We start from the raw sequence: 21870 nt of genomic DNA on the forward strand, positions 1-21870 counted from the left end.
TTGTAGAACATCCCTTTCATTCAGTGTACTGCCATGTGTTAGATGCTGCTCGAGATAGCTCCGCTCCTTGCAGGAAGGTTAAAAAAATGAATGCCTTCTGTGAGGTTCGAACTCACGACCCCTGGTTTACGAGACCAGTGCTCTACCACTGAGCTAAGAAGGCGGCAGCTTAGCGTTTGCGAGCTATCCCCGAATTGTCACTTCATCATACTGAATCTTGCAGCCCTCGACCAGATATCGGATTTGGCACACAGCTGCTGCTGGGGGTGTCCACATTGCCGTTTTCCAAATCTCTTGACTGTTTCGCCCTTACGATCGACGACGAGCGTCGGGCCACCAGAAGTTTGCGGTCTGCACAATCCTGACCTAGTGCACAGCTTGTGGGATAGCGTGGCTCGACTGCGAAATGCACCTTTCGGCTCCTCTCTCTGGCTACAGTATGCTGTTGTCCACAGTGGCACTGGCGTTGCCCATGGGGCTTCATGTAAGGCGACTGCACGTCTCTCGGCCAACAGCGGCCCACTGCAGACCGACACTTAAGAGACACCAAATACAAATCGACATCGAGAGACAGGCCCTGTCATATGGCAGTCGCGACGTATACGCTGAAATTGAATGTAAAGAATACGTCTTTTGTAGTGGGCGTCGCTCTACTGCAGTCACACATGGCGAATAAATAGGAAAACAGTAGAACGTCTGTGTAGGGCCATGTTTTTACCTACAGTGTCACTTGGCTGAATGTGTATAAGGCTGTGTGGCATCACTCAAACACAGCCAAATTGTCACGCTAGCTGTGTATCTCTAACAAAGTTGACGTATGTCCTCACCTCGGTGCCGGTTAAAACGATTTCGCCCCCAGGTGGGCTCGAACCACCAACCTTTCGGTTAACAGCCGAACGCGCTAGCCGATTGCGCCACGGAGGCCTTGACTTTGGCTCCCTTGTGCTCTGTATATCAACGCAATTCGTATACCTTCTGCAGGAATCTCGCAGAATGGTAGCATCTGCTTGCGCCTCTTCACATGGATAACGTGCATGCACACTGTAGCGAGGCTCGTAAACGAATGACATCGCCAAGCATGACATTATACTGCAAAATGCATACAAACCACTGTTGTGCCTATGCATTCAGAAAACCTCTGAGGCCAGTAGAATACTTGTCATAGGTTGTAGAACATCCCTTTCATTCAGTGTACTGCCATGTGTTAGATGCTGCTCGAGATAGCTCCGCTCCTTGCAGGAAGGTTAAAAAAATGAATGCCTTCTGTGAGGTTCGAACTCACGACCCCTGGTTTACGAGACCAGTGCTCTACCACTGAGCTAAGAAGGCGGCAGCTTAGCGTTTGCGAGCTATCCCCGAATTGTCACTTCATCATACTGAATCTTGCAGCCCTCGACCAGATATCGGATTTGGCACACAGCTGCTGCTGGGGGTGTCCACATTGCCGTTTTCCAAATCTCTTGACTGTTTCGCCCTTACGATCGACGACGAGCGTCGGGCCACCAGAAGTTTGCGGTCTGCACAATCCTGACCTAGTGCACAGCTTGTGGGATAGCGTGGCTCGACTGCGAAATGCACCTTTCGGCTCCTCTCTCTGGCTACAGTATGCTGTTGTCCACAGTGGCACTGGCGTTGCCCATGGGGCTTCATGTAAGGCGACTGCACGTCTCTCGGCCAACAGCGGCCCACTGCAGACCGACACTTAAGAGACACCAAATACAAATCGACATCGAGAGACAGGCCCTGTCATATGGCAGTCGCGACGTATACGCTGAAATTGAATGTAAAGAATACGTCTTTTGTAGTGGGCGTCGCTCTACTGCAGTCACACATGGCGAATAAATAGGAAAACAGTAGAACGTCTGTGTAGGGCCATGTTTTTACCTACAGTGTCACTTGGCTGAATGTGTATAAGGCTGTGTGGCATCACTCAAACACAGCCAAATTGTCACGCTAGCTGTGTATCTCTAACAAAGTTGACGTATGTCCTCACCTCGGTGCCGGTTAAAACGATTTCGCCCCCGGGTGGGCTCGAACCACCAACCTTTCGGTTAACAGCCGAACGCGCTAGCCGATTGCGCCACGGAGGCCTCGACTTTGGTTCCCTTGTGCTCTGTATATCAACGCAATTCGTATACCTTCTGCAGGAATCTCGCAGAATGGTAGCATCTGCTTGCGCCTCTTCACATGGATAACGTGCATGCACACTGTAGCGAGGCTCGTAAACGAATGACATCGCCAAGCATGACATTATACTGCAAAATGCATACAAACCACTTGTGCTCTGTATATCAACTCAATTCGTATACCTTCTGCAGGAATCTCGCAGAATGGTAGCATCTGCTTGCGCCTCTTCACATGGATAACGTGCATGCACACTGTAGCGAGGCTCGTAAACGAATGACATCGCCAAGCATGACATTATACTGCAAAATGCATACAAACCACTGTTGTGCCTATGCATTCAGAAAACCTCTGAGGCCAGTAGAATACTTGTCATAGGTTGTAGAACATCCCTTTCATTCAGTGTACTGCCATGTGTTAGATGCTGCTCGAGATAGCTCCGCTCATTGCAGGAAGGTTAAAAAAATGAATGCCTTCTGTGAGGTTCGAACTCACGACCCCTGGTTTACGAGACCAGTGCTCTACCACTGAGCTAAGAAGGCGGCAGCTTAGCGTTTGCGAGCTATCCCCGAATTGTCACTTCATCATACTGAATCTTGCAGCCCTCGACCAGATATCGGATTTGGCACACAGCTGCTGCTGGGGGTGTCCACATTGCCGTTTTCCAAATCTCTTGACTGTTTCGCCCTTACGATCGACGACGAGCGTCGGGCCACCAGAAGTTTGCGGTCTGCACAATCCTGACCTAGTGCACAGCTTGTGGGATAGCGTGGCTCGACTGCGAAATGCACCTTTCGGCTCCTCTCTCTGGCTACAGTATGCTGTTGTCCACAGTGGCACTGGCGTTGCCCATGGGGCTTCATGTAAGGCGACTGCACGTCTCTCGGCCAACAGCGGCCCACTGCAGACCGACACTTAAGAGACACCAAATACAAATCGACATCGAGAGACAGGCCCTGTCATATGGCAGTCGCGACGTATACGCTGAAATTGAATGTAAAGAATACGTCTTTTGTAGTGGGCGTCGCTCTACTGCAGTCACACATGGCGAATAAATAGGAAAACAGTAGAACGTCTGTGTAGGGCCATGTTTTTACCTACAGTGTCACTTGGCTGAATGTGTATAAGGCTGTGTGGCATCACTCAAACACAGCCAAATTGTCACGCTAGCTGTGTATCTCTAACAAAGTTGACGTATGTCCTCACCTCGGTGCCGGTTAAAACGATTTCGCCCCCGGGTGGGCTCGAACCACCAACCTTTCGGTTAACAGCCGAACGCGCTAGCCGATTGCGCCACGGAGGCCTTGACTTTGGCTCCCTTGTGCTCTGTATATCAACGCAATTCGTATACCTTCTGCAGGAATCTCGCAGAATGGTAGCATCTGCTTGCGCCTCTTCACATGGATAACGTGCATGCACACTGTAGTGAGGCTCGTAAACGAATGACATCGCCAAGCATGACATTATACTGCAAAATGCATACAAACCACTTGTGCTCTGTATATCAACGCAATTCGTATACCTTCTGCAGGAATCTCGCAGAATGGTAGCATCTGCTTGCGCCTCTTCACTTGGATAACGTGCATGCACACTGTAGCGAGGCTCGTAAACGAATGACATCGCCAAGCATGACATTATACTGCAAAATGCATACAAACCACTGTTGTGCCTATGCATTCAGAAAACCTCTGAGGCCAGTAGAATACTTGTCATAGGTTGTAGAACATCCCTTTCATTCAGTGTACTGCCATGTGTTAGATGCTGCTCGAGATAGCTCCGCTCCTTGCAGGAAGGTTAAAAAAATGAATGCCTTCTGTGAGGTTCGAACTCACGACCCCTGGTTTACGAGACCAGTGCTCTACCACTCAGCTAAGAAGGCGGCAGCTAAGCGTTTGCGAGCTATCCCCGAATTGTCACTTCATCATACTGAATCTTGCAGCCCTCGACCAGATATCGGATTTGGCACACAGCTGCTGCTGGGGGTGTCCACATTGCCGTTTTCCAAATCTCTTGACTGTTTCGCCCTTACGATCGACGACGAGCGTCAGGCCACCAGAAGTTTGCGGTCTGCACAATCCTGACCTAGTGCACAGCTTGTGGGATAGCGTGGCTCGACTGCGAAATGCACCTTTCGGCTCCTCTCTCTGGCTACAGTATGCTGTTGTCCACAGTGGCACTGGCGTTGCCCATGGGGCTTCATGTAAGGCGACTGCACGTCTCTCGGCCAACAGCGGCCCACTGCAGACCGACACTTAAGAGACACCAAATACAAATCGACATCGAGAGACAGGCCCTGTCATATGGCAGTCGCGACGTATACGCTGAAATTGAATGTAAAGAATACGTCTTTTGTAGTGGGCGTCGCTCTACTGCAGTCACACATGGCGAATAAATAGGAAAACAGTAGAACGTCTGTGTAGGGCCATGTTTTTACCTACAGTGTCACTTGGCTGAATGTGTATAAGGCTGTGTGGCATCACTCAAACACAGCCAAATTGTCACGCTAGCTGTGTATCTCTAACAAAGTTGACGTATGTCCTCACCTCGGTGCCGGTTAAAACGATTTCGCCCCCGGGTGGGCTCGAACCACCAACCTTTCGGTTAACAGCCGAACGCGCTAGCCGATTGCGCCACGGAGGCCTTGACTTTGGCTCCCTTGTGCTCTGTATATCAACGCAATTCGTATACCTTCTGCAGGAATCTCGCAGAATGGTAGCATCTGCTTGCGCCTCTTCACATGGATAACGTGCATGCACACTGTAGCGAGGCTCGTAAACGAATGACATCGCCAAGCATGACATTATACTGCAAAATGCATACAAACCACTGTTGTGCCTATGCATTCAGAAAACCTCTGAGGCCAGTAGAATACTTGTCATAGGTTGTAGAACATCCCTTTCATTCAGTGTACTGCCATGTGTTAGATGCTGCTCGAGGCAGCTCCGCTCCTTGCAGGAAGGTTAAAAAAATGAATGCCTTCTGTGAGGTTCGAACTCACGACCCCTGGTTTACGAGACCAGTGCTCTACCACTGAGCTAAGAAGCCGGAAGCTTAGCGTTTGCGAGCTATCCCCGAATTGTCACTTCATCATACTGAATCTTGCAGCCCTCGACCAGATATCGGATTTGGCACACAGCTGCTGCTGGGGGTGTCCACATTGCCGTTTTCCAAATCTCTTGACTGTTTCGCCCTTACGATCGACGACGAGCGTCGGGCCACCAGAAGTTTGCGGTCTGCACAATCCTGACCTAGTGCACAGCTTGTGGGATAGCGTGGCTCGACTGCGAAATGCACCTTTCGGCTCCTCTCTCTGGCTACAGTATGCTGTTGTCCACAGTGGCACTGGCGTTGCCCATGGGGCTTCATGTAAGGCGACTGCACGTCTCTCGGCCAACAGCGGCCCACTGCAGACCGACACTTAAGAGACACCAAATACAAATCGACATCGAGAGACAGGCCCTGTCATATGGCAGTCGCGACGTATACGCTGAAATTGAATGTAAAGAATACGTCTTTTGTAGTGGGCGTCGCTCTACTGCAGTCACACATGGCGAATAAATAGGAAAACAGTAGAACGTCTGTGTAGGGCCATGTTTTTACCTACAGTGTCACTTGGCTGAATGTGTATAAGGCTGTGTGGCATCACTCAAACACAGCCAAATTGTCACGCTAGCTGTGTATCTCTAACAAAGTTGACGTATGTCCTCACCTCGGTGCCGGTTAAAACGATTTCGCCCCCGGGTGGGCTCGAACCACCAACCTTTCGGTTAACAGCCGAACGCGGTAGCCGATTGCGCCACGGAGGCCTTGACTTTGGCTCCCTTGTGCTCTGTATATCAACGCAATTCGTATACCTTCTGCAGGAATCTCGCAGAATGGTAGCATCTGCTTGCGCCTCTTCACATGGATAACGTGCATGCACACTGTAGCGAGGCTCGTAAACGAATGACATCGCCAAGCATGACATTATACTGCAAAATGCATACAAACCACTGTTGTGCCTATGCATTCAGAAAACCTCTGAGGCCAGTAGAATACTTGTCATAGGTTGTAGAACATCCCTTTCATTCAGTGTACTGCCATGTGTTAGATGCTGCTCGAGATAGCTCCGCTCCTTGCAGGAAGGTTAAAAAAATGAATGCCTTCTGTGAGGTTCGAACTCACGACCCCTGGTTTACGAGACCAGTGCTCTACCACTGAGCTAAGAAGGCGGCAGCTTAGCGTTTGCGAGCTATCCCCGAATTGTCACTTCATCATACTGAATCTTGCAGCCCTCGACCAGATATCGGATTTGGCACACAGCTGCTGCTGGGGGTGTCCACATTGCCGTTTTCCAAATCTCTTGACTGTTTCGCCCTTACGATCGACGACGAGCGTCGGGCCACCAGAAGTTTGCGGTCTGCACAATCCTGACCTAGTGCACAGCTTGTGGGATAGCGTGGCTCGACTGCGAAATGCACCTTTCGGCTCCTCTCTCTGGCTACAGTATGCTGTTGTCCACAGTGGCACTGGCGTTGCCCATGGGGCTTCATGTAAGGCGACTGCACGTCTCTCGGCCAACAGCGGCCCACTGCAGACCGACACTTAAGAGACACCAAATACAAATCGACATCGAGAGACAGGCCCTGTCATATGGCAGTCGCGACGTATACGCTGAAATTGAATGTAAAGAATACGTCTTTTGTAGTGGGCGTCGCTCTACTGCAGTCACACATGGCGAATAAATAGGAAAACAGTAGAACGTCTGTGTAGGGCCATGTTTTTACCTACAGTGTCACTTGGCTGAATGTGTATAAGGCTGTGTGAGGCATCACTCAAACACAGCCAAATTGTCACGCTAGCTGTGTATCTCTAACAAAGTTGACGTATGTCCTCACCTCGGTGCCGGTTAAAACGATTTCGCCCCCGGGTGGGCTCGAACCACCAACCTTTCGGTTAACAGCCGAACGCGCTAGCCGATTGCGCCACGGAGGCCTTGACTTTGGCTCCCTTGTGCTCTGTATATCAACGCAATTCGTATACCTTCTGCAGGAATCTCGCAGAATGGTAGCATCTGCTTGCGCCTCTTCACATGGATAACGTGCATGCACACTGTAGTGAGGCTCGTAAACGAATGACATCGCCAAGCATGACATTATACTGCAAAATGCATACAAACCACTTGTGCTCTGTATATCAACGCAATTCGTATACCTTCTGCAGGAATCTCGCAGAATGGTAGCATCTGCTTGCGCCTCTTCACTTGGATAACGTGCATGCACACTGTAGCGAGGCTCGTAAACGAATGACATCGCCAAGCATGACATTATACTGCAAAATGCATACAAACCACTGTTGTGCCTATGCATTCAGAAAACCTCTGAGGCCAGTAGAATACTTGTCATAGGTTGTAGAACATCCCTTTCATTCAGTGTACTGCCATGTGTTAGATGCTGCTCGAGATAGCTCCGCTCCTTGCAGGAAGGTTAAAAAAATGAATGCCTTCTGTGAGGTTCGAACTCACGACCCCTGGTTTACGAGACCAGTGCTCTACCACTCAGCTAAGAAGGCGGCAGCTAAGCGTTTGCGAGCTATCCCCGAATTGTCACTTCATCATACTGAATCTTGCAGCCCTCGACCAGATATCGGATTTGGCACACAGCTGCTGCTGGGGGTGTCCACATTGCCGTTTTCCAAATCTCTTGACTGTTTCGCCCTTACGATCGACGACGAGCGTCGGGCCACCAGAAGTTTGCGGTCTGCACAATCCTGACCTAGTGCACAGCTTGTGGGATAGCGTGGCTCGACTGCGAAATGCACCTTTCGGCTCCTCTCTCTGGCTACAGTATGCTGTTGTCCACAGTGGCACTGGCGTTGCCCATGGGGCTTCATGTAAGGCGACTGCACGTCTCTCGGCCAACAGCGGCCCACTGCAGACCGACACTTAAGAGACACCAAATACAAATCGACATCGAGAGACAGGCCCTGTCATATGGCAGTCGCGACGTATACGCTGAAATTGAATGTAAAGAATACGTCTTTTGTAGTGGGCGTCGCTCTACTGCAGTCACACATGGCGAATAAATAGGAAAACAGTAGAACGTCTGTGTAGGGCCATGTTTTTACCTACAGTGTCACTTGGCTGAATGTGTATAAGGCTGTGTGGCATCACTCAAACACAGCCAAATTGTCACGCTAGCTGTGTATCTCTAACAAAGTTGACGTATGTCCTCACCTCGGTGCCGGTTAAAACGATTTCGCCCCCGGGTGGGCTCGAACCACCAACCTTTCGGTTAACAGCCGAACGCGCTAGCCGATTGCGCCACGGAGGCCTTGACTTTGGCTCCCTTGTGCTCTGTATATCAACGCAATTCGTATACCTTCTGCAGGAATCTCGCAGAATGGTAGCATCTGCTTGCGCCTCTTCACATGGATAACGTGCATGCACACTGTAGTGAGGCTCGTAAACGAATGACATCGCCAAGCATGACATTATACTGCAAAATGCATACAAACCACTTGTGCTCTGTATATCAACGCAATTCGTATACCTTCTGCAGGAATCTCGCAGAATGGTAGCATCTGCTTGCGCCTCTTCACTTGGATAACGTGCATGCACACTGTAGCGAGGCTCGTAAACGAATGACATCGCCAAGCATGACATTATACTGCAAAATGCATACAAACCACTGTTGTGCCTATGCATTCAGAAAACCTCTGAGGCCAGTAGAATACTTGTCATAGGTTGTAGAACATCCCTTTCATTCAGTGTACTGCCATGTGTTAGATGCTGCTCGAGATAGCTCCGCTCCTTGCAGGAAGGTTAAAAAAATGAATGCCTTCTGTGAGGTTCGAACTCACGACCCCTGGTTTACGAGACCAGTGCTCTACCACTCAGCTAAGAAGGCGGCAGCTAAGCGTTTGCGAGCTATCCCCGAATTGTCACTTCATCATACTGAATCTTGCAGCCCTCGACCAGATATCGGATTTGGCACACAGCTGCTGCTGGGGGTGTCCACATTGCCGTTTTCCAAATCTCTTGACTGTTTCGCCCTTACGATCGACGACGAGCGTCAGGCCACCAGAAGTTTGCGGTCTGCACAATCCTGACCTAGTGCACAGCTTGTGGGATAGCGTGGCTCGACTGCGAAATGCACCTTTCGGCTCCTCTCTCTGGCTACAGTATGCTGTTGTCCACAGTGGCACTGGCGTTGCCCATGGGGCTTCATGTAAGGCGACTGCACGTCTCTCGGCCAACAGCGGCCCACTGCAGACCGACACTTAAGAGACACCAAATACAAATCGACATCGAGAGACAGGCCCTGTCATATGGCAGTCGCGACGTATACGCTGAAATTGAATGTAAAGAATACGTCTTTTGTAGTGGGCGTCGCTCTACTGCAGTCACACATGGCGAATAAATAGGAAAACAGTAGAACGTCTGTGTAGGGCCATGTTTTTACCTACAGTGTCACTTGGCTGAATGTGTATAAGGCTGTGTGGCATCACTCAAACACAGCCAAATTGTCACGCTAGCTGTGTATCTCTAACAAAGTTGACGTATGTCCTCACCTCGGTGCCGGTTAAAACGATTTCGCCCCCGGGTGGGCTCGAACCACCAACCTTTCGGTTAACAGCCGAACGCGCTAGCCGATTGCGCCACGGAGGCCTTGACTTTGGCTCCCTTGTGCTCTGTATATCAACGCAATTCGTATACCTTCTGCAGGAATCTCGCAGAATGGTAGCATCTGCTTGCGCCTCTTCACATGGATAACGTGCATGCACACTGTAGCGAGGCTCGTAAACGAATGACATCGCCAAGCATGACATTATACTGCAAAATGCATACAAACCACTGTTGTGCCTATGCATTCAGAAAACCTCTGAGGCCAGTAGAATACTTGTCATAGGTTGTAGAACATCCCTTTCATTCAGTGTACTGCCATGTGTTAGATGCTGCTCGAGGCAGCTCCGCTCCTTGCAGGAAGGTTAAAAAAATGAATGCCTTCTGTGAGGTTCGAACTCACGACCCCTGGTTTACGAGACCAGTGCTCTACCACTGAGCTAAGAAGGCGGCAGCTTAGCGTTTGCGAGCTATCCCCGAATTGTCACTTCATCATACTGAATCTTGCAGCCCTCGACCAGATATCGGATTTGGCACACAGCTGCTGCTGGGGGTGTCCACATTGCCGTTTTCCAAATCTCTTGACTGTTTCGCCCTTACGATCGACGACGAGCGTCGGGCCACCAGAAGTTTGCGGTCTGCACAATCCTGACCTAGTGCACAGCTTGTGGGATAGCGTGGCTCGACTGCGAAATGCACCTTTCGGCTCCTCTCTCTGGCTACAGTATGCTGTTGTCCACAGTGGCACTGGCGTTGCCCATGGGGCTTCATGTAAGGCGACTGCACGTCTCTCGGCCAACAGCGGCCCACTGCAGACCGACACTTAAGAGACACCAAATACAAATCGACATCGAGAGACAGGCCCTGTCATATGGCAGTCGCGACGTATACGCTGAAATTGAATGTAAAGAATACGTCTTTTGTAGTGGGCGTCGCTCTACTGCAGTCACACATGGCGAATAAATAGGAAAACAGTAGAACGTCTGTGTAGGGCCATGTTTTTACCTACAGTGTCACTTGGCTGAATGTGTATAAGGCTGTGTGGCATCACTCAAACACAGCCAAATTGTCACGCTAGCTGTGTATCTCTAACAAAGTTGACGTATGTCCTCACCTCGGTGCCGGTTAAAACGATTTCGCCCCCGGGTGGGCTCGAACCACCAACCTTTCGGTTAACAGCCGAACGCGCTAGCCGATTGCGCCACGGAGGCCTTGACTTTGGCTCCCTTGTGCTCTGTATATCAACGCAATTCGTATACCTTCTGCAGGAATCTCGCAGAATGGTAGCATCTGCTTGCGCCTCTTCACATGGATAACGTGCATGCACACTGTAGCGAGGCTCGTAAACGAATGACATCGCCAAGCATGACATTATACTGCAAAATGCATACAAACCACTGTTGTGCCTATGCATTCAGAAAACCTCTGAGGCCAGTAGAATACTTGTCATAGGTTGTAGAACATCCCTTTCATTCAGTGTACTGCCATGTGTTAGATGCTGCTCGAGATAGCTCCGCTCCTTGCAGGAAGGTTAAAAAAATGAATGCCTTCTGTGAGGTTCGAACTCACGACCCCTGGTTTACGAGACCAGTGCTCTACCACTGAGCTAAGAAGGCGGCAGCTTAGCGTTTGCGAGCTATCCCCGAATTGTCACTTCATCATACTGAATCTTGCAGCCCTCGACCAGATATCGGATTTGGCACACAGCTGCTGCTGGGGGTGTCCACATTGCCGTTTTCCAAATCTCTTCACTGTTTCGCCCTTACGATCGACGACGAGCGTCGGGCCACCAGAAGTTTGCGGTCTGCACAATCCTGACCTAGTGCACAGCTTGTGGGATAGCGTGGCTCGACTGCGAAATGCACCTTTCGGCTCCTCTCTCTGGCTACAGTATGCTGTTGTCCACAGTGGCACTGGCGTTGCCCATGGGGCTTCATGTAAGGCGACTGCACGTCTCTCGGCCAACAGCGGCCCACTGCAGACCGACACTTAAGAGACACCAAATACAAATCGACATCGAGAGACAGGCCCTGTCATATGGCAGTCGCGACGTATACGCTGAAATTGAATGTAAAGAATACGTCTTTTGTAGTGGGCGTCGCTCTACTGCAGTCACACATGGCGAATAAATAGGAAAACAGTAGAACGTCTGTGTAGGGCCATGTTTTTACCTACAGTGTCACTTGGCTGAATGTGTATAAGGCTGTGTGAGGCATCACTCAAACACAGCCAAATTGTCACGCTAGCTGTGTATCTCTAACAAAGTTGACGTATGTCCTCACCTCGGTGCCGGTTAAAACGATTTCGCCCCCGGGTGGGCTCGAACCACCAACCTTTCGGTTAACAGCCGAACGCGCTAGCCGATTGCGCCACGGAGGCCTTGACTTTGGCTCCCTTGTGCTCTGTATATCAACGCAATTCGTATACCTTCTGCAGGAATCTCGCAGAATGGTAGCATCTGCTTGCGCCTCTTCACATGGATAACGTGCATGCACACTGTAGTGAGGCTCGTAAACGAATGACATCGCCAAGCATGACATTATACTGCAAAATGCATACAAACCACTTGTGCTCTGTATATCAACGCAATTCGTATACCTTCTGCAGGAATCTCGCAGAATGGTAGCATCTGCTTGCGCCTCTTCACTTGGATAACGTGCATGCACACTGTAGCGAGGCTCGTAAACGAATGACATCGCCAAGCATGACATTATACTGCAAAATGCATACAAACCACTGTTGTGCCTATGCATTCAGAAAACCTCTGAGGCCAGTAGAATACTTGTCATAGGTTGTAGAACATCCCTTTCATTCAGTGTACTGCCATGTGTTAGATGCTGCTCGAGATAGCTCCGCTCCTTGCAGGAAGGTTAAAAAAATGAATGCCTTCTGTGAGGTTCGAACTCACGACCCCTGGTTTACGAGACCAGTGCTCTACCACTCAGCTAAGAAGGCGGCAGCTAAGCGTTTGCGAGCTATCCCCGAATTGTCACTTCATCATACTGAATCTTGCAGCCCTCGACCAGATATCGGATTTGGCACACAGCTGCTGCTGGGGGTGTCCACATTGCCGTTTTCCAAATCTCTTGACTGTTTCGCCCTTACGATCGACGACGAGCGTCGGGCCACCAGAAGTTTACGGTCTGCACAATCCTGACCTAGTGCACAGCTTGTGGGATAGCGTGGCTCGACTGCGAAATGCACCTTTCGGCTCCTCTCTCTGGCTACAGTATGCTGTTGTCCACAGTGGCACTGGCGTTGCCCATGGGGCTTCATGTAAGGCGACTGCACGTCTCTCGGCCAACAGCGGCCCACTGCAGACCGACACTTAAGAGACACCAAATACAAATCGACATCGAGAGACAGGCCCTGTCATATGGCAGTCGCGACGTATACGCTGAAATTGAATGTAAAGAATACGTCTTTTGTAGTGGGCGTCGCTCTACTGCAGTCACACATGGCGAATAAATAGGAAAACAGTAGAACGTCTGTGTAGGGCCATGTTTTTACCTACAGTGTCACTTGGCTGAATGTGTATAAGGCTGTGTGGCATCACTCAAACACAGCCAAATTGTCACGCTAGCTGTGTATCTCTAACAAAGTTGACGTATGTCCTCACCTCGGTGCCGGTTAAAACGATTTCGCCCCCGGGTGGGCTCGAACCACCAACCTTTCGGTTAACAGCCGAACGCGCTAGCCGATTGCGCCACGGAGGCCTCGACTTTGGTTCCCTTGTGCTCTGTATATCAACGCAATTCGTATACCTTCTGCAGGAATCTCGCAGAATGGTAGCATCTGCTTGCGCCTCTTCACATGGATAACGTGCATGCACACTGTAGCGAGGCTCGTAAACGAATGACATCGCCAAGCATGACATTATACTGCAAAATGCATACAAACCACTTGTGCTCTGTATATCAACTCAATTCGTATACCTGCTGCAGGAATCTCGCAGAATGGTAGCATCTGCTTGCGCCTCTTCACATGGATAACGTGCATGCACACTGTAGCGAGGCTCGTAAACGAATGACATCGCCAAGCATGACATTATACTGCAAAATGCATACAAACCACTGTTGTGCCTATGCATTCAGAAAACCTCTGAGGCCAGTAGAATACTTGTCATAGGTTGTAGAACATCCCTTTCATTCAGTGTACTGCCATGTGTTAGATGCTGCTCGAGATAGCTCCGCTCCTTGCAGGAAGGTTAAAAAAATGAATGCCTTCTGTGAGGTTCGAACTCACGACCCCTGGTTTACGAGACCAGTGCTCTACCACTGAGCTAAGAAGGCGGCAGCTTAGCGTTTGCGAGCTATCCCCGAATTGTCACTTCATCATACTGAATCTTGCAGCCCTCGACCAGATATCGGATTTGGCACACAGCTGCTGCTGGGGGTGTCCACATTGCCGTTTTCCAAATCTCTTGACTGTTTCGCCCTTACGATCGACGACGAGCGTCGGGCCACCAGAAGTTTGCGGTCTGCACAATCCTGACCTAGTGCACAGCTTGTGGGATAGCGTGGCTCGACTGCGAAATGCACCTTTCGGCTCCTCTCTCTGGCTACAGTATGCTGTTGTCCACAGTGGCACTGGCGTTGCCCATGGGGCTTCATGTAAGGCGACTGCACGTCTCTCGGCCAACAGCGGCCCACTGCAGACCGACACTTAAGAGACACCAAATACAAATCGACATCGAGAGACAGGCCCTGTCATATGGCAGTCGCGACGTATACGCTGAAATTGAATGTAAAGAATACGTCTTTTGTAGTGGGCGTCGCTCTACTGCAGTCACACATGGCGAATAAATAGGAAAACAGTAGAACGTCTGTGTAGGGCCATGTTTTTACCTACAGTGTCACTTGGCTGAATGTGTATAAGGCTGTGTGGCATCACTCAAACACAGCCAAATTGTCACGCTAGCTGTGTATCTCTAACAAAGTTGACGTATGTCCTCACCTCGGTGCCGGTTAAAACGATTTCGCCCCCGGGTGGGCTCGAACCACCAACCTTTCGGTTAACAGCCGAACGCGCTAGCCGATTGCGCCACGGAGGCCTTGACTTTGGCTCCCTTGTGCTCTGTATATCAACGCAATTCGTATACCTTCTGCAGGAATCTCGCAGAATGGTAGCATCTGCTTGCGCCTCTTCACATGGATAACGTGCATGCACACTGTAGTGAGGCTCGTAAACGAATGACATCGCCAAGCATGACATTATACTGCAAAATGCATACAAACCACTTGTGCTCTGTATATCAACGCAATTCGTATACCTTCTGCAGGAATCTCGCAGAATGGTAGCATCTGCTTGCGCCTCTTCACTTGGATAACGTGCATGCACACTGTAGCGAGGCTCGTAAACGAATGACATCGCCAAGCATGACATTATACTGCAAAATGCATACAAACCACTGTTGTGCCTATGCATTCAGAAAACCTCTGAGGCCAGTAGAATACTTGTCATAGGTTGTAGAACATCCCTTTCATTCAGTGTACTGCCATGTGTTAGATGCTGCTCGAGATAGCTCCGCTCCTTGCAGGAAGGTTAAAAAAATGAATGCCTTCTGTGAGGTTCGAACTCACGACCCCTGGTTTACGAGACCAGTGCTCTACCACTCAGCTAAGAAGGCGGCAGCTAAGCGTTTGCGAGCTATCCCCGAATTGTCACTTCATCATACTGAATCTTGCAGCCCTCGACCAGATATCGGATTTGGCACACAGCTGCTGCTGGGGGTGTCCACATTGCCGTTTTCCAAATCTCTTGACTGTTTCGCCCTTACGATCGACGACGAGCGTCAGGCCACCAGAAGTTTGCGGTCTGCACAATCCTGACCTAGTGCACAGCTTGTGGGATAGCGTGGCTCGACTGCGAAATGCACCTTTCGGCTCCTCTCTCTGGCTACAGTATGCTGTTGTCCACAGTGGCACTGGCGTTGCCCATGGGGCTTCATGTAAGGCGACTGCACGTCTCTCGGCCAACAGCGGCCCACTGCAGACCGACACTTAAGAGACACCAAATACAAATCGACATCGAGAGACAGGCCCTGTCATATGGCAGTCGCGACGTATACGCTGAAATTGAATGTAAAGAATACGTCTTTTGTAGTGGGCGTCGCTCTACTGCAGTCACACATGGCGAATAAATAGGAAAACAGTAGAACGTCTGTGTAGGGCCATGTTTTTACCTACAGTGTCACTTGGCTGAATGTGTATAAGGCTGTGTGGCATCACTCAAACACAGCCAAATTGTCACGCTAGCTGTGTATCTCTAACAAAGTTGACGTATGTCCTCACCTCGGTGCCGGTTAAAACGATTTCGCCCCCGGGTGGGCTCGAACCACCAACCTTTCGGTTAACAGCCGAACGCGCTAGCCGATTGCGCCACGGAGGCCTTGACTTTGGCTCCCTTGTGCTCTGTATATCAACGCAATTCGTATACCTTCTGCAGGAATCTCGCAGAATGGTAGCATCTGCTTGCGCCTCTTCACATGGATAACGTGCATGCACACTGTAGCGAGGCTCGTAAACGAATGACATCGCCAAGCATGACATTATACTGCAAAATGCATACAAACCACTGTTGTGCCTATGCATTCAGAAAACCTCTGAGGCCAGTAGAATACTTGTCATAGGTTGTAGAACATCCCTTTCATTCAGTGTACTGCCATGTGTTAGATGCTGCTCGAGATAGCTCCGCTCCTTGCAGGAAGGTTAAAAAAATGAATGCCTTCTGTGAGGTTCGAACTCACGACCCCTGGTTTACGAGACCAGTGCTCTACCACTCAGCTAAGAAGGCGGCAGCTTAGCGTTTGCGAGCTATCCCCGAATTGTCACTTCATCATACTGAATCTTGCAGCCCTCGACCAGATATCGGATTTGGCACACAGCTGCTGCTGGGGGTGTCCACATTGCCGTTTTCCAAATCTCTTGACTGTTTCGCCCTTACGATCGACGACGAGCGTCGGGCCACCAGAAGTTTGCGGTCTGCACAATCCTGACCTAGTGCACAGCTTGTGGGATAGCGTGGCTCGACTGCGAAATGCACCTTTCGGCTCCTCTCTCTGGCTACAGTATGCTGTTGTCCACAGTGGCACTGGCGTTGCCCATGGGGCTTCATGTAAGGCGACTGCACGTCTCTCGGCCAACAGCGGCCCACTGCAGACCGACACTTAAGAGACACCAAATACAAATCGACATCGAGAGACAGGCCCTGTCATATGGCAGTCGCGACGTATACGCTGAAATTGAATGTAAAGAATACGTCTTTTGTAGTGGGCGTCGCTCTACTGCAGTCACACATGGCGAATAAATAGGAAAACAGTAGAACGTCTGTGTAGGGCCATGTTTTTACCTACAGTGTCACTTGGCTGAATGTGTATAAGGCTGTGTGGCATCACTCAAACACAGCCAAATTGTCACGCTAGCTGTGTATCTCTAACAAAGTTGACGTATGTCCTCACCTCGGTGCCGGTTAAAACGATTTCGCCCCCGGGTGGGCTCGAACCACCAACCTTTCGGTTAACAGCCGAACGCGCTAGCCGATTGCGCCACGGAGGCCTTGACTTTGGCTCCCTTGTGCTCTGTATATCAACGCAATTCGTATACCTTCTGCAGGAATCTCGCAGAATGGTAGCATCTGCTTGCGCCTCTTCACATGGATAACGTGCATGCACACTGTAGCGAGGCTCGTAAACGAATGACATCGCCAAGCATGACATTATACTGCAAAATGCATACAAACCACTGTTGTGCCTATGCATTCAGAAAACCTCTGAGGCCAGTAGAATACTTGTCATAGGTTGTAGAACATCCCTTTCATTCAGTGTACTGCCATGTGTTAGATGCTGCTCGAGATAGCTCCGCTCCTTGCAGGAAGGTTAAAAAAATGAATGCCTTCTGTGAGGTTCGAACTCACGACCCCTGGTTTACGAGACCAGTGCTCTACCACTGAGCTAAGAAGGCGGCAGCTTAGCGTTTGCGAGCTATCCCCGAATTGTCACTTCATCATACTGAATCTTGCAGCCCTCGACCAGATATCGGATTTGGCACACAGCTGCTGCTGGGGGTGTCCACATTGCCGTTTTCCAAATCTCTTGACTGTTTCGCCCTTACGATCGACGACGAGCGTCGGGCCACCAGAAGTTTGCGGTCTGCACAATCCTGACCTAGTGCACAGCTTGTGGGATAGCGTGGCTCGACTGCGAAATGCACCTTTCGGCTCCTCTCTCTGGCTACAGTATGCTGTTGTCCACAGTGGCACTGGCGTTGCCCATGGGGCTTCATGTAAGGCGACTGCACGTCTCTCGGCCAACAGCGGCCCACTGCAGACCGACACTTAAGAGACACCAAATACAAATCGACATCGAGAGACAGGCCCTGTCATATGGCAGTCGCGACGTATACGCTGAAATTGAATGTAAAGAATACGTCTTTTGTAGTGGGCGTCGCTCTACTGCAGTCACACATGGCGAATAAATAGGAAAACAGTAGAACGTCTGTGTAGGGCCATGTTTTTACCTACAGTGTCACTTGGCTGAATGTGTATAAGGCTGTGTGGCATCACTCAAACACAGCCAAATTGTCACGCTAGCTGTGTATCTCTAACAAAGTTGACGTATGTCCTCACCTCGGTGCCGGTTAAAACGATTTCGCCCCCGGGTGGGCTCGAACCACCAACCTTTCGGTTAACAGCCGAACGCGCTAGCCGATTGCGCCACGGAGGCCTTGACTTTGGCTCCCTTGTGCTCTGTATATCAACGCAATTCGTATACCTTCTGCAGGAATCTCGCAGAATGGTAGCATCTGCTTGCGCCTCTTCACATGGATAACGTGCATGCACACTGTAGCGAGGCTCGTAAACGAATGACATCGCCAAGCATGACATTATACTGCAAAATGCATACAAACCACTGTTGTGCCTATGCATTCAGAAAACCTCTGAGGCCAGTAGAATACTTGTCATAGGTTGTAGAACATCCCTTTCATTCAGTGTACTGCCATGTGTTAGATGCTGCTCGAGATAGCTCCGCTCCTTGCAGGAAGGTTAAAAAAATGAATGCCTTCTGTGAGGTTCGAACTCACGACCCCTGGTTTACGAGACCAGTGCTCTACCACTGAGCTAAGAAGGCGGCAGCTTAGCGTTTGCGAGCTATCCCCGAATTGTCACTTCATCATACTGAATCTTGCAGCCCTCGACCAGATATCGGATTTGGCACACAGCTGCTGCTGGGGGTGTCCACATTGCCGTTTTCCAAATCTCTTGACTGTTTCGCCCTTACGATCGACGACGAGCGTCGGGCCACCAGAAGTTTGCGGTCTGCACAATCCTGACCTAGTGCACAGCTTGTGGGATAGCGTGGCACGACTGCGAAATGCACCTTTCGGCTCCTCTCTCTGGCTACAGTATGCTGTTGTCCACAGTGGCACTGGCGTTGCCCATGGGGCTTCATGTAAGGCGACTGCACGTCTCTCGGCCAACAGCGGCCCACTGCAGACCGACACTTAAGAGACACCAAATACAAATCGACATCGAGAGACAGGCCCTGTCATATGGCAGTCGCGACGTATACGCTGAAATTGAATGTAAAGAATACGTCTTTTGTAGTGGGCGTCGCTCTACTGCAGTCACACATGGCGAATAAATAGGAAAACAGTAGAACGTCTGTGTAGGGCCATGTTTTTACCTACAGTGTCACTTGGCTGAATGTGTATAAGGCTGTGTGGCATCACTCAAACACAGCCAAATTGTCACGCTAGCTGTGTATCTCTAACAAAGTTGACGTATGTCCTCACCTCGGTGCCGGTTAAAACGATTTCGCCCCCGGGTGGGCTCGAACCACCAACCTTTCGGTTAACAGCCGAACGCGGTAGCCGATTGCGCCACGGAGGCCTTGACTTTGGCTCCCTTGTGCTCTGTATATCAACGCAATTCGTATACCTTCTGCAGGAATCTCGCAGAATGGTAGCATCTGCTTGCGCCTCTTCACATGGATAACGTGCATGCACACTGTAGCGAGGCTCGTAAACGAATGACATCGCCAAGCATGACATTATACTGCAAAATGCATACAAACCACTGTTGTGCCTATGCATTCAGAAAACCTCTGAGGCCAGTAGAATACTTGTCATAGGTTGTAGAACATCCCTTTCATTCAGTGTACTGCCATGTGTTAGATGCTGCTCGAGATAGCTCCGCTCCTTGCAGGAAGGTTAAAAAAATGAATGCCTTCTGTGAGGTTCGAACTCACGACCCCTGGTTTACGAGACCAGTGCTCTACCACTGAGCTAAGAAGGCGGCAGCTTAGCGTTTGCGAGCTATCCCCGAATTGTCACTTCATCATACTGAATCTTGCAGCCCTCGACCAGATATCGGATTTGGCACACAGCTGCTGCTGGGGGTGTCCACATTGCCGTTTTCCAAATCTCTTGACTGTTTCGCCCTTACGATCGACGACGAGCGTCGGGCCACCAGAAGTTTGCGGTCTGCACAATCCTGACCTAGTGCACAGCTTGTGGGATAGCGTGGCTCGACTGCGAAATGCACCTTTCGGCTCCTCTCTCTGGCTACAGTATGCTGTTGTCCACAGTGGCACTGGCGTTGCCCATGGGGCTTCATGTAAGGCGACTGCACGTCTCTCGGCCAACAGCGGCCCACTGCAGACCGACACTTAAGAGACACCAAATACAAATCGACATCGAGAGACAGGCCCTGTCATATGGCAGTCGCGACGTATACGCTGAAATTGAATGTAAAGAATACGTCTTTTGTAGTGGGCGTCGCTCTACTGCAGTCACACATGGCGAATAAATAGGAAAACAGTAGAACGTCTGTGTAGGGCCATGTTTTTACCTACAGTGTCACTTGGCTGAATGTGTATAAGGCTGTGTGGCATCACTCAAACACAGCCAAATTGTCACGCTAGCTGTGTATCTCTAACAAAGTTGACGTATGTCCTCACCTCGGTGCCGGTTAAAACGATTTCGCCCCCGGGTGGGCTCGAACCACCAACCTTTCGGTTAACAGCCGAACGCGCTAGCCGATTGCGCCACGGAGGCCTTGACTTTGGCTCCCTTGTGCTCTGTATATCAACGCAATTCGTATACCTTCTGCAGGAATCTCGCAGAATGGTAGCATCTGCTTGCGCCTCTTCACATGGATAACGTGCATGCACACTGTAGCGAGGCTCGTAAACGAATGACATCGCCAAGCATGACATTATACTGCAAAATGCATACAAACCACTGTTGTGCCTATGCATTCAGAAAACCTCTGAGGCCAGTAGAATACTTGTCATAGGTTGTAGAACATCCCTTTCATTCAGTGTACTGCCATGTGTTAGATGCTGCTCGAGATAGCTCCGCTCCTTGCAGGAAGGTTAAAAAAATGAATGCCTTCTGTGAGGTTCGAACTCACGACCCCTGGTTTACGAGACCAGTGCTCTACCACTGAGCTAAGAAGGCGGCAGCTTAGCGTTTGCGAGCTATCCCCGAATTGTCACTTCATCATACTGAATCTTGCAGCCCTCGACCAGATATCGGATTTGGCACACAGCTGCTGCTGGGGGTGTCCACATTGCCGTTTTCCAAATCTCTTGACTGTTTCGCCCTTACGATCGACGACGAGCGTCGGGCCACCAGAAGTTTGCGGTCTGCACAATCCTGACCTAGTGCACAGCTTGTGGGATAGCGTGGCTCGACTGCGAAATGCACCTTTCGGCTCCTCTCTCTGGCTACAGTATGCTGTTGTCCACAGTGGCACTGGCGTTGCCCATGGGGCTTCATGTAAGGCGACTGCACGTCTCTCGGCCAACAGCGGCCCACTGCAGACCGACACTTAAGAGACACCAAATACAAATCGACATCGAGAGACAGGCCCTGTCATATGGCAGTCGCGACGTATACGCTGAAATTGAATGTAAAGAATACGTCTTTTGTAGTGGGCGTCGCTCTACTGCAGTCACACATGGCGAATAAATAGGAAAACAGTAGAACGTCTGTGTAGGGCCATGTTTTTACCTACAGTGTCACTTGGCTGAATGTGTATAAGGCTGTGTGGCATCACTCAAACACAGCCAAATTGTCACGCTAGCTGTGTATCTCTAACAAAGTTGACGTATGTCCTCACCTCGGTGCCGGTTAAAACGA

The 21870-nt window shown here is 50.2% G+C and overlaps 35 non-coding genes across 35 annotated transcripts; all 35 read right to left on the bottom strand.

The window, feature by feature from the left end:
* Nucleotides 1–91: 91 nt before the first annotated feature.
* Nucleotides 92–163, bottom strand: Trnat-cgu (transfer RNA threonine (anticodon CGU)). Its single transcript has one exon. It is a non-coding gene; the product is annotated as a tRNA-Thr (tRNA).
* Nucleotides 164–850: 687 nt separating this feature from the next.
* On the bottom strand, nucleotides 851–924 carry Trnan-guu (transfer RNA asparagine (anticodon GUU)). The gene has a single exon. It is a non-coding gene; the product is annotated as a tRNA-Asn (tRNA).
* Nucleotides 925–1257: 333 nt separating this feature from the next.
* Nucleotides 1258–1329, bottom strand: Trnat-cgu (transfer RNA threonine (anticodon CGU)). The gene has a single exon. It is a non-coding gene; the product is annotated as a tRNA-Thr (tRNA).
* Nucleotides 1330–2016: 687 nt separating this feature from the next.
* Nucleotides 2017–2090, bottom strand: Trnan-guu (transfer RNA asparagine (anticodon GUU)). Its single transcript has one exon. It is a non-coding gene; the product is annotated as a tRNA-Asn (tRNA).
* A 504-nt stretch (nucleotides 2091–2594) lies between these two features.
* Nucleotides 2595–2666, bottom strand: Trnat-cgu (transfer RNA threonine (anticodon CGU)). The gene has a single exon. It is a non-coding gene; the product is annotated as a tRNA-Thr (tRNA).
* A 687-nt stretch (nucleotides 2667–3353) lies between these two features.
* Trnan-guu (transfer RNA asparagine (anticodon GUU)) lies at nucleotides 3354–3427 on the bottom strand. The gene has a single exon. It is a non-coding gene; the product is annotated as a tRNA-Asn (tRNA).
* A 504-nt stretch (nucleotides 3428–3931) lies between these two features.
* On the bottom strand, nucleotides 3932–4003 carry Trnat-cgu (transfer RNA threonine (anticodon CGU)). The gene has a single exon. It is a non-coding gene; the product is annotated as a tRNA-Thr (tRNA).
* A 687-nt stretch (nucleotides 4004–4690) lies between these two features.
* Nucleotides 4691–4764, bottom strand: Trnan-guu (transfer RNA asparagine (anticodon GUU)). Its single transcript has one exon. It is a non-coding gene; the product is annotated as a tRNA-Asn (tRNA).
* Nucleotides 4765–5097: 333 nt separating this feature from the next.
* On the bottom strand, nucleotides 5098–5169 carry Trnat-cgu (transfer RNA threonine (anticodon CGU)). The gene has a single exon. It is a non-coding gene; the product is annotated as a tRNA-Thr (tRNA).
* A 687-nt stretch (nucleotides 5170–5856) lies between these two features.
* Trnan-guu (transfer RNA asparagine (anticodon GUU)) lies at nucleotides 5857–5930 on the bottom strand. The gene has a single exon. It is a non-coding gene; the product is annotated as a tRNA-Asn (tRNA).
* A 333-nt stretch (nucleotides 5931–6263) lies between these two features.
* Trnat-cgu (transfer RNA threonine (anticodon CGU)) lies at nucleotides 6264–6335 on the bottom strand. Its single transcript has one exon. It is a non-coding gene; the product is annotated as a tRNA-Thr (tRNA).
* A 689-nt stretch (nucleotides 6336–7024) lies between these two features.
* Trnan-guu (transfer RNA asparagine (anticodon GUU)) lies at nucleotides 7025–7098 on the bottom strand. Its single transcript has one exon. It is a non-coding gene; the product is annotated as a tRNA-Asn (tRNA).
* A 504-nt stretch (nucleotides 7099–7602) lies between these two features.
* On the bottom strand, nucleotides 7603–7674 carry Trnat-cgu (transfer RNA threonine (anticodon CGU)). Its single transcript has one exon. It is a non-coding gene; the product is annotated as a tRNA-Thr (tRNA).
* A 687-nt stretch (nucleotides 7675–8361) lies between these two features.
* Trnan-guu (transfer RNA asparagine (anticodon GUU)) lies at nucleotides 8362–8435 on the bottom strand. Its single transcript has one exon. It is a non-coding gene; the product is annotated as a tRNA-Asn (tRNA).
* Nucleotides 8436–8939: 504 nt separating this feature from the next.
* On the bottom strand, nucleotides 8940–9011 carry Trnat-cgu (transfer RNA threonine (anticodon CGU)). Its single transcript has one exon. It is a non-coding gene; the product is annotated as a tRNA-Thr (tRNA).
* A 687-nt stretch (nucleotides 9012–9698) lies between these two features.
* Trnan-guu (transfer RNA asparagine (anticodon GUU)) lies at nucleotides 9699–9772 on the bottom strand. Its single transcript has one exon. It is a non-coding gene; the product is annotated as a tRNA-Asn (tRNA).
* A 333-nt stretch (nucleotides 9773–10105) lies between these two features.
* Nucleotides 10106–10177, bottom strand: Trnat-cgu (transfer RNA threonine (anticodon CGU)). The gene has a single exon. It is a non-coding gene; the product is annotated as a tRNA-Thr (tRNA).
* Nucleotides 10178–10864: 687 nt separating this feature from the next.
* Trnan-guu (transfer RNA asparagine (anticodon GUU)) lies at nucleotides 10865–10938 on the bottom strand. Its single transcript has one exon. It is a non-coding gene; the product is annotated as a tRNA-Asn (tRNA).
* Nucleotides 10939–11271: 333 nt separating this feature from the next.
* Trnat-cgu (transfer RNA threonine (anticodon CGU)) lies at nucleotides 11272–11343 on the bottom strand. The gene has a single exon. It is a non-coding gene; the product is annotated as a tRNA-Thr (tRNA).
* Nucleotides 11344–12032: 689 nt separating this feature from the next.
* Nucleotides 12033–12106, bottom strand: Trnan-guu (transfer RNA asparagine (anticodon GUU)). The gene has a single exon. It is a non-coding gene; the product is annotated as a tRNA-Asn (tRNA).
* A 504-nt stretch (nucleotides 12107–12610) lies between these two features.
* Trnat-cgu (transfer RNA threonine (anticodon CGU)) lies at nucleotides 12611–12682 on the bottom strand. Its single transcript has one exon. It is a non-coding gene; the product is annotated as a tRNA-Thr (tRNA).
* Nucleotides 12683–13369: 687 nt separating this feature from the next.
* On the bottom strand, nucleotides 13370–13443 carry Trnan-guu (transfer RNA asparagine (anticodon GUU)). Its single transcript has one exon. It is a non-coding gene; the product is annotated as a tRNA-Asn (tRNA).
* Nucleotides 13444–13947: 504 nt separating this feature from the next.
* Trnat-cgu (transfer RNA threonine (anticodon CGU)) lies at nucleotides 13948–14019 on the bottom strand. The gene has a single exon. It is a non-coding gene; the product is annotated as a tRNA-Thr (tRNA).
* Nucleotides 14020–14706: 687 nt separating this feature from the next.
* Nucleotides 14707–14780, bottom strand: Trnan-guu (transfer RNA asparagine (anticodon GUU)). Its single transcript has one exon. It is a non-coding gene; the product is annotated as a tRNA-Asn (tRNA).
* Nucleotides 14781–15284: 504 nt separating this feature from the next.
* Nucleotides 15285–15356, bottom strand: Trnat-cgu (transfer RNA threonine (anticodon CGU)). Its single transcript has one exon. It is a non-coding gene; the product is annotated as a tRNA-Thr (tRNA).
* A 687-nt stretch (nucleotides 15357–16043) lies between these two features.
* Trnan-guu (transfer RNA asparagine (anticodon GUU)) lies at nucleotides 16044–16117 on the bottom strand. Its single transcript has one exon. It is a non-coding gene; the product is annotated as a tRNA-Asn (tRNA).
* A 333-nt stretch (nucleotides 16118–16450) lies between these two features.
* On the bottom strand, nucleotides 16451–16522 carry Trnat-cgu (transfer RNA threonine (anticodon CGU)). Its single transcript has one exon. It is a non-coding gene; the product is annotated as a tRNA-Thr (tRNA).
* A 687-nt stretch (nucleotides 16523–17209) lies between these two features.
* Nucleotides 17210–17283, bottom strand: Trnan-guu (transfer RNA asparagine (anticodon GUU)). The gene has a single exon. It is a non-coding gene; the product is annotated as a tRNA-Asn (tRNA).
* Nucleotides 17284–17616: 333 nt separating this feature from the next.
* Nucleotides 17617–17688, bottom strand: Trnat-cgu (transfer RNA threonine (anticodon CGU)). The gene has a single exon. It is a non-coding gene; the product is annotated as a tRNA-Thr (tRNA).
* Nucleotides 17689–18375: 687 nt separating this feature from the next.
* On the bottom strand, nucleotides 18376–18449 carry Trnan-guu (transfer RNA asparagine (anticodon GUU)). Its single transcript has one exon. It is a non-coding gene; the product is annotated as a tRNA-Asn (tRNA).
* A 333-nt stretch (nucleotides 18450–18782) lies between these two features.
* Trnat-cgu (transfer RNA threonine (anticodon CGU)) lies at nucleotides 18783–18854 on the bottom strand. Its single transcript has one exon. It is a non-coding gene; the product is annotated as a tRNA-Thr (tRNA).
* Nucleotides 18855–19541: 687 nt separating this feature from the next.
* On the bottom strand, nucleotides 19542–19615 carry Trnan-guu (transfer RNA asparagine (anticodon GUU)). The gene has a single exon. It is a non-coding gene; the product is annotated as a tRNA-Asn (tRNA).
* A 333-nt stretch (nucleotides 19616–19948) lies between these two features.
* Nucleotides 19949–20020, bottom strand: Trnat-cgu (transfer RNA threonine (anticodon CGU)). The gene has a single exon. It is a non-coding gene; the product is annotated as a tRNA-Thr (tRNA).
* Nucleotides 20021–20707: 687 nt separating this feature from the next.
* Nucleotides 20708–20781, bottom strand: Trnan-guu (transfer RNA asparagine (anticodon GUU)). Its single transcript has one exon. It is a non-coding gene; the product is annotated as a tRNA-Asn (tRNA).
* Nucleotides 20782–21114: 333 nt separating this feature from the next.
* On the bottom strand, nucleotides 21115–21186 carry Trnat-cgu (transfer RNA threonine (anticodon CGU)). Its single transcript has one exon. It is a non-coding gene; the product is annotated as a tRNA-Thr (tRNA).
* Nucleotides 21187–21870: the final 684 nt, after the last annotated feature.

This window comes from Schistocerca nitens, chromosome 6 (assembly GCF_023898315.1).
Source record: "Schistocerca nitens isolate TAMUIC-IGC-003100 chromosome 6, iqSchNite1.1, whole genome shotgun sequence".
Lineage (NCBI taxonomy): Eukaryota > Metazoa > Arthropoda > Insecta > Orthoptera > Acrididae > Schistocerca > Schistocerca nitens.